Source organism: Aphelocoma coerulescens, chromosome 12 (assembly GCF_041296385.1).
Source record: "Aphelocoma coerulescens isolate FSJ_1873_10779 chromosome 12, UR_Acoe_1.0, whole genome shotgun sequence".
In the NCBI taxonomy this organism is placed as follows: domain Eukaryota; kingdom Metazoa; phylum Chordata; class Aves; order Passeriformes; family Corvidae; genus Aphelocoma; species Aphelocoma coerulescens.
In genome coordinates this window covers 14162995-14172514 of record NC_091026.1, presented here as the reverse complement: position 1 = coordinate 14172514, position 9520 = coordinate 14162995, and the positions used below count along the sequence as shown (strand labels likewise).

At 36.6% G+C, this 9520-nt stretch overlaps 1 long non-coding RNA gene across 1 annotated transcript; it reads right to left on the bottom strand.

The window, feature by feature from the left end:
* Positions 1 to 297: 297 nt before the first annotated feature.
* On the bottom strand, positions 298 to 8540 carry LOC138117803 (uncharacterized). Its single transcript, XR_011154866.1, has 3 exons — positions 8458 to 8540; positions 2836 to 2910; positions 298 to 311 (listed from the first exon to the last, which is right to left on the bottom strand). It is a non-coding gene; the product is annotated as an uncharacterized lncRNA (long non-coding RNA).
* Positions 8541 to 9520: the final 980 nt, after the last annotated feature.

Genomic DNA, 9520 nt, shown 5'->3' with positions numbered 1-9520 from the left:
AATAAGGAATTTTACACAATGCAACAATGGAATCAAATTATCCTACATAATTCATTTTCATTTAAATTATTTACATTTCAGTTTAATGGCATGATATTCTGTTGCCTGATCTGGACGATCTTCTCTGCTTAAGTGATAAATTACAAAACAAAATGAAACTAAAATGTTTATTTTTGTGAATCTTCTTCTGGGTAGTTTATGCTCTGCTTTGTAGCTTTCATTTTCTTAAAGCCAATAGGAACTTCTGCTCTTCCTAAAAGAAACTCTTCCCACTTGGGAAGAGATTCTTTTATTGATGCCCAATAGAGAGTCTGAGAAAGATATAAGAAAAAATAAACTTAATTTCAAAATCTGTGTCAGCCAGTTGAAAACAATACAGAGATGCAATGCATTATTAAATCTTACTTTAAGAGTAAAGCAATTCAGAAAAGAACAATGTACTTAACACATGACATTTTTAATCTCTTGTATGATACAAAATATCAGCCTAGAAATATTTCATTCTGCAGGACAAACTGTGAAGTGACTGAATGTGCCCTCTTGTGGTAAGCAACACATCAGTTTAGACCCTACAGTACCTTTAATAAACTACTTTCCATGATTATATACTTTTCCAAAAGCAGCTTTTATATTTAAGTATGTATGTTACTGGAATTTAATTTTGTAGTGGAAAAAAATGTTAGAAATGAAAGCTGCACATTTACCAATGTAAACTGATTATCCTAGAAAAGTTTACAGTACTATATAGAACTATTGTTCAAAATATTTGAGTAAAATTTTAGACTTGATAACTCACTGACGAAGTAATCATCTCCAGTATTTGGATCACAAAAATAATAATTAGAAAGTGCTGTATATTTAGCCTGCGGTCTAGAAGAACCACTGTGGATCATCTAACCCTTCCTCTTGCTTTACACTGTGCCTCTGATTAATAAATTTAATGTATTATTTATCTGTGTTATTCATCATTCATCATTTTTGTGGTGGTATCCTAAGGACAACTTTGTAGCATTTTCAGGAAAATTTTAAGTGACAGGTATAATTTTTTTTCCCCAGAAAATAACATGATCTAAGAACTGTGCTAAGATAACAATTTAATCAATCCACATATGTATTTTTTGCCATTGATGTCCATTCAGAAAAATATCATTTTGCAGTAGAAAACAGTTATGATACATATGTAGTGAGCCTTTTTTCTTTACTTAAGTATATAATGAAAGAGAAGTGTAGCATAAAACTGAAGATCTCCCTGCAAAGTATTAGATTCCTGGCTAATCATTTTGATCCTTACATGTAACTCAGATATAACTATGGCTCTTGCAGGTTTACAAAAATATTTTCTTCAACAGATTTACTCAAAGAATCTTTTTTGACAAGCATATGTGCTGTCACACAAAACTACTCCGACTCAGCAAGCTGGGGATCCATTATAGCCATAACTTTCAGAGTATATTAATACAGACACATACATGGCTGAGTGAAATATGCTCAGAAGTGTTTTGGAACAAAGCATGCACAAGAATTTTGTACTATGAAAGAAAGTTTTCTTTTTCCGCTATTTATAACACTCTTCTCTAGAAGCATAAAAAAAAAAGCTGAAATAGGATCTTCTCCTTCAAATAGTAACTCTGTTCTCTCCAAAATTTCACCACTGCTGCAGAGCACAGACATTCTGCAGCCATGAGCAATTGCTCTGCAGCCTGCAATTTGTTTGGACTTCGCTCGACATGCCTCAAGCAGCTTAACACCTACCATGGGACTAACTGACCCAAACAGCTCTAGAGGTCTCTCAAAAGTCCTTGAAGAGGCTAAAACTACTTCTGAACACAATCAAAATAGGTTTAATGTTTAATATTAGTAGGTTGGCATCTTCCTTAGCATCATTCAAAATGTACAAGTATTCAGGAAAAAGTGTACCCTTTTGCCTAAAAATGTCTAAAAATAATAAAAAAGCCATTGAAGGGGCACACCCAGTGTGCACCCTGTCACAGTCACAGTAGGCTCTTTACAAAATGCACTGACAGAGGAAAACTTTGAATAGTAACCAGAACAAGAAGCGATGCCTCTCCTTTAAGTAATAGCCTAAGCATGACAACACTTGCCCAGCAGGTGTGAAGCTGAGGTACAATACACCTCTCTTCACAGCTGACAGTGCTGAAACCCGGCCCTTCACCCTGCTCTGACAGGGCCCCAGCACCCAAATCAGCATGGGACACTCTGCTCCTGTGCCTGTGGGAACCAAGCCACCACGTAGCACTGAATACACAAACCACTGGGGCAAGAAACAAATGGGAATCTGACTGCTCAAAATTTTTAAGTAATGCTTTATAGACTGCAGGTTGAGAAGGAAAAAAAAGAATTGACTGTTCCTGCTGCAGTACTTTTTAGACGCTTCCATACAACTCTAAATAATTGATGTGAAATTTTCACTGTTCATGCTGATAAACTGTTGACCCTGAAATGTAAAGATGACAATCTGTGGTAAACTGAGAATAGGATGACCACATAAAACAAACTAAATAGCTCTGACATAGTAAGCACAGTAATTTTCTGATATTCACAACATTAATTTTTTTTATATTTGACTTCATTTTTAAATAGAAGTTTGTATAGATCTGAAAGCTGCTAAGTATTTCCACCAGAAATGCTCCAGAATCTAGGGACCTTGTTCCAGAATTTAGGTTCAGCTTGCTACACAGCACACAGGCCTTTGGCTATACTGGATTTTAAAATCAATTATTTTCACTTCAAGAACACGCTTCAGAGAAATAAAAAGCAAAATATTTGTTAAAGAGCAAATGAAAACAAATGAAAAGACAGAGTTCTAGGACTTACTTCTAACTTAACAATATCGGGATGTGGAAGTAAATATATTCTTTCTTGAAGCCTTTTTTCTGCTGCTTCTATATCCTAAAACACAGGCAAAGTACATTTTAAAAACAAACACTGGGAATTTTAAAAGGAAGATACACATATAAAGACATTTAAATTAACTAAATAAACCTATTACAGCTAAACAGCTTTCAAATAATAACACCAAAGTTCAAATCTTTGTTTAGTCATTCTGAAATACAACTTGTACTGCTTAGACTAACACCCTACATCTGCTAAATATGTTTGCTGCACCTTTTTCATACAAGAGCACATTTCACAACCAAGTAAGACTTTTGCTGTAAAACACTGCTATTCTCTCTGGACACCAGGGTAAATTAGTTAAATTCTGCTGTATAAAACTTAAGGAAATAGAGGGGAATCGAGCACCTTTTTCTGTGCTGCATAAGATTGAAGTATGTATTCTAGCTACTGTAACTGTAAAGTAACTAGGCAAATTATGTGCAAGATCTTTACTTCTCAAGACAAAGATGACTTGCTAATATGCATGCATAACATGTGCACAAAAATGTAGAGCTGCAGCAAGCTGTTCACCAGACAAACTTGGATGACAATGCACCTCACATAGCTTTCTTACAAAAAAAAAAATCAGTATTTGGGTTTCTGCTTGTCCAGTGGATGTGTGCTGGATTCACAGAGGCCAAAATAAATCTTTTAAAAAAGAAAACAACCAAAAAAATCAACAGCAACAAACAAATCAAAGCATGCCCCCAAACTAACCACCCTCCCCCTCTAAAGTTCTGACCCGTTCTTGTGGGCTTAGTTCCATACCCAAACATTGAAGAGATTGAGTGGTGGGCAGATGAAGAGAGACAGAAAGGGACGTGGGAGTGGGGTGTGAAGAAGCCAAAGCTGAACAGAGTGGAGGGGGAAAGAAAGTATAGCAGATGGCAGAGTTGGGAGCAGAGAGCGGGTGTGAAGAGTACAACAGAAAAACTAAACGAGAGAGGAAATTCCCCAAAGGGACTTCCCAAATATTCACCACCACTGCTGCTGAAAAGAAGAGTGAGATTCTGGAGGAGCATATCCACAAGAGAGACCAAACATGATTACTCGTATTGAATAATAGCCAGTCTGAATGCATCAATAAGTAAACAGTGTTCAACTCAAGTTTAGTTCGGTAGAGTATGATTCATAAAAGCAAAAAACCAGCCTTACTGTCAGCTGAAGTTCAACTTAGTGACACAGATACAATCAGATTGTTCAATTTAGTGTTCATCTTATTTTATTTCATTAATTTCTTTTACAATATTCTCTTGTACATAATTGCAAACCTAATCCAAGCAAAACTGTTCCTCCCTTTTCTACAGCAAAATCCATACCACTGTAGGAAGCTAAAGGATGTCTGAGAAAGAGTAAACTAAGTCTCAGATTTATCCAAATTCTCAGAAGCAGCAAATGGCTGCCCCTTCTCAGGTAAGAAAAGACTAATATGATAAACTTAAAGAAGGAACTGGAAAAAAGACATAAGCCATTTGAAATCATGATGTCAAAATAACAAGAGGCCAACACAGATTTAAGTGACTTAAGCAAGGAATTTCTCCTTGCTTAAATCACTTAAATTGCACATACTTAGAACAGATACACTCAAACAGCACCAAATGAAGCTTGTATCAGAATGGCTCAGGCCAAGTTTGGAGAAGTTACCATCATAATGAACCATACTGAATAAAGGATCATTCAGTAATGTTCACCTCATATCCTTCCACAGGTTTTTCCTCCTTTCTGATTCCTTCTTCCTAATTACTGTAGGAATTTTAAAAAGAAGGAAGAAGAATATCAGTAATTATTACTTTATATACTCAGCCAAGTCATTGGAATGTTTATGGTGATAGGAAATGAGTGTCTTTCAGGCAAGAAAGGAGACAGCAGTTGTGCATATATGTTTAGTAGAGAAGGTAATTTTGGCATAGCCTAGATATCGGACATGTCTTTTCGTTGCTCACTCCAGTTTGTGTTGTGCAGTCTATTGTCATTCAGAATACTGATTTAATGACAGACAGGGAAAGAAATTTTTGCTGGAAGGTGTAGTATGCTTTAGAAAATAACTGGAACTACTGAAAGATTAGATGGCACTTCTTGTGTGTCTACACAACTGGCAAGCTTTGTAGGAAAAATAAATCCCTGTCACCAATATAAAAATAAATACATAATCACTATAAACTTCTTTGGAAAAAAACCCAGCTAATCTAATATGTCACAGTACTGAAAAAAAGAGAGCATCTTACAGCGCTTCCCCTAAAACCACAAGGACTGGAACAAAAACAATTCAAGACCCTTGCCCAGAAGTAAAATGGAATGCATGAGACACGCATTGCTTTTAGGGGACCAAATTCAGCTGTCACTTATATTGATATCAGTCTGGCAGAATCCTGCTTAAATAATTCTGGAATTGCATGCCTGGGAAGGAAAGCAAATTTGTTCTAAATTACCTTTCCAGTACTAATTACTATATAGCATACTTTTTTCTATTTCATGTTACAAGCTGTTCCACAGTAATACATATTTCTAAACACAAGAAATATCACTGAGAAACAAATGTCATAAATTAGATTACAAATACTAGTCTAATTTCTGCTTTTATTACAACAACATTATATAAGCACCAAATGACACAGATTTCCCTAATCTGCAGTCTCCCTCTAAAGACATTGAGGAAAATACTCTGATAATTATGTTCAAATGCTGAACAAATGCTTATAATGTCAAAATTTCAATTAAAAAAAAAAAAGGTTAGTTCCTTGCTTCCTACTGATTCGAATTTAAATTAATTTTGAAATCTTTCTTGTGCATAAATTCCAACTAGCACAGAGAAAGAAAAATGGCTTTTGCTATGATCTATTACTGAAAACAACTGATTTTGCTTACATGCAGAAAACCAGAAATGCAAATAAAAAAATAACACTTCGTCATGTCCATGTATTTTTGAGTAGGCCAAATCAACAACTCTCCACATGGTAACTGTGAAATGTACAGTGCCTGGTATCAGGAACAATATTCTGAAGCTGGCACATTAATCAGTCTTGTTTTCAAGCTTCTCATATATTATGCTACATAGATTTTTTTTTTTCCTGTTTTCTTCTGTTATCAAAAAGCATCTGCAGGAGTGCATGCTTGTTAAAACTAGGATAAAATTAATAGATTTAAATTGATTTATGCTACTTTATCCTGCAACAGAATTTGTTTTGATACATATGATTTTGCTTTTTTTCTGTATAAACACCAACATTTTTGACACTTGAAAGGAACAATTTTGAGGATGTGACAGAAGATAGCAAATATCTGTTTAACTGCAGAAATATTTACACTCTGTATATGTCTGAGCTATTGTTACCATTTCCAGTACAATAAAGGATGGAGAAATATACTCTTGCATTTATTGTGTTTGCCTGCATATGTAAACTGAGAATGCATTCATAAACACAAATAATTTATAAACCCCTATATTTATGAAGTAGAAGTCTAACCTAAAATGCATATGGAAAATAGGAGTCATAATGGCCGAAATTACTAATTAATGGAGTAGGAGCCATGGAAAAAATAACCAAACCTTCCATTTGTCCCCAGCCTCTCACTGAAGCACCTACACTTGCTATAACAAATAGAGGGGGGGTTGATCGTCCCTGTCCAGAATGCATCAGTTCACCAGTCCAAGTTGAAAAATCTTCTTTGTCACAGAATAGTTAAGAAGGTATTCCTGGCTACCTGTTCTGCCTTGTCTGCCCCTCTCTAAATATAACTCCCATTTAAATACAAACTCTAATGCAATAGAATTATACCCACCCAAAGTATGAACATTTTAAACCTAAACCAGGCTCTGCATGAAAAAAACCCCAAAGAAATTCTGGTGATACAAATTAATCTTGTAATTTTCTAGAGTAAAACTTACTTTTTCAATAAACACAATACATGCATTATGGACCCTTAATAAGTAGGAGCTTAAAGAAAAGGCACAGGAGGTTCAATTTGCTGCTGTCTCCTGAAAAACCAAAACACATTTTTCAAATCCATCATGTCAGTGGTCAAGTGCATCTCTCCAAACTCAGAGGCCTGAGCTAGGGGTTCCAGAGGAGCCCTTTAGTATTCCAGTCCCTGCCATCAAACCTAGATCTTTCAAACTGCCCATTCTCCAATGTCTGCTGAATTTACCTAGGAAACAAATCTTACCTAAATATGACAACTGGTATGTAGAACAGCTATGAACATTATTAATGGTGCCACCCCTACGAAGAGCCAGAAACACCAAACACTGCTTTTACAGACCTGAAAGTAAAATGCTTAAACTGAGAACCTCTTCCACAACTTAACCACAGTGGGGGAACAGTTCCTACCCTTGGCCCAAGGCACTGTAGCCTGGTCAGCCCATTTTCAAACATAACCCCATGTCTTGAATCAAAGCATAAAGGGACTGTGAGTCCTGACAGACCCCGAAGTTCTCCCACACAGACTTGTACTAGCATGTGTTACATCTCCACAGGTACTTAAAAAAATAAAAATACATAGTAGCAGCTGCCACCACGAGGCTTTTGTAAGAAGGGCATGGCAAATAGGTAGTGATGCCATTGGATAATAAAGACTTGTCATTTAATACTTTTTGGTCAAGTTCCAGAAGAGGGAACCATATAGAAGAGAATTCAAATGACAACTTTAGAGCAAACACTTCTCTTTTTTTTTTTTTTAATTATCTAAGCTACATAACCATGACATTTTGATGCGGTTCCTGGTAGTTGCAGAAACTTACATTTAAAAGTGCTGCATTCCTTTTATGAGCTGCATCAGCTGCTTGAGTTTGCCATGTCTTTTTAGTCTTTTTGTCTCTTAAATAAGTCTCCATCTGCTGTAGCAGCTCTGATCTCTGAGACAGTCTACAAAGGAAAACATTTTGCTAAGTGGGTAGAACATTTTGCTCAGGACCTAGAAAATAACCTTTTTACCTTACCCAGTTTTCTCAAAACTATGGGGCTAATTAAACCAGCTGCAGGGTGGGTGTGCTGGGGGAGGGAAAAGGTACAGGCAGCCATCACCTGCTGTGCTTGTACAAAGCTATAATGTTGCAGTCAGCAGTCCTCAAATGCTGAGGTGCTTAGAAACGCTGAATCTCCCAGAAGAAGGAAAGACAGGGTGGGTTGGGGTGACTTGATCGGCACTACATTTGCTCATTGGCACGTACTAGTTGTTACAAGAAAAGCAAATTTTTCTGAATCATTACTGTATTTGCCTCACAATTTGAATTTACAGGGCAACAAAGAAGCAATTCTATAATTGAGTCATTGAGTGAGAGAATCCAATTACGTTCCCCAAACAGGAATTTAACGGTGACAGGTTAACAATGGAGATCTTAAACCAGCACCACCATTGGAAGTCAAAAACCTCATCAACCTAAATACCCGGAACAGCAGGCAAGGATGCTAATTCCCATGGTTTCTGAAGGAAGAGTGCCACCTCCTGGAACTCCAGCCCCTTGCTGAAGCACCACTGTGCTGTGCAGAGCGGAGATTCACTGGCACCGAGGGTCGTGTGCAGGCAGGGAGAATCTCACAAGACCCAACACAAACAACTACTCACATTTCCTCATGTCTTCTAGCAAGGTGAACCTCCTGAGCCAAATGGGATGACATCTTCAGTTGTTTGCTCCGGTTTTGTACTCTATGGAAGGAAAACCGAGTGAAATTAAAATCTTCTGAAGATCTACATTAACATTTACTTTCCAGTATTAAACCATTCTGGTTAAAAAGCTGCACACATTGTATCTGTATGTCAGCTATCTACACAAAACCTGCAACAAGACATCGCTACATTATGCTTTGAATACATTCACACTACTAATGTTCACAATATGTTTTAGGAAAATGCTACTGTGTTCTAATAATTTATGAAAGAACCAAATTTTTTTCAGTTTCAGATTTATCATTGAGTTTTCTCGAGTTTCAGATGCTTACAATCACACACACACTCTGTGCTTGCATAAATTGTCTATTACTGTTTACATTACTGATTTTTGGCTTTTATCATGTTATACTGAACGCAAAGTTATAATTGTAAATTACTTCTCACAGATACAGGGACCTGTTCCTAGGAAACTATCTTTGAGTACAGGCATGATTAAACTAAGCAACTTAACTAAATAATTTAAGCTACTAAAGGAAACTTAAGCTACTTAAGTTTAATGTCCAAATGCTTGAAAAATTAAGTGATAACTTCTTGAGCTCAGCTTTTCAGCACTGTGATTCAGTACATAAGGGAGTGCACAGTTTACACTGTTTAGGACTTACTGGGTTTTTTTCTGAGCTATTAAGGAGATGAACTGCCCACTGATGCAAATAAAGATCCTACAGCACTTTTCAGAAGGCTGAAAATGTTTTGCCGATTTTTTTTCACCTCAGAGGTGACTGCGTTGTTGTCACCTTAAGTAAAATTAAATAACTTGTCACATGTTCATAATGTCAAAGGGTGGGAGAGCTAAAAGAGCTCATCAAGATAACGTTAGTTAAGGCCTTCTCACTATCAGTGTCACCCCAAACTCTGAAACCAGTGATTTACACGTGGCCTCTGCTGAAGTTGGGGTGCATCTCTTAGGGATGCATGTTTTACCACACTCTGAAAACACGTCTAGCCACCTGGCCCGTTG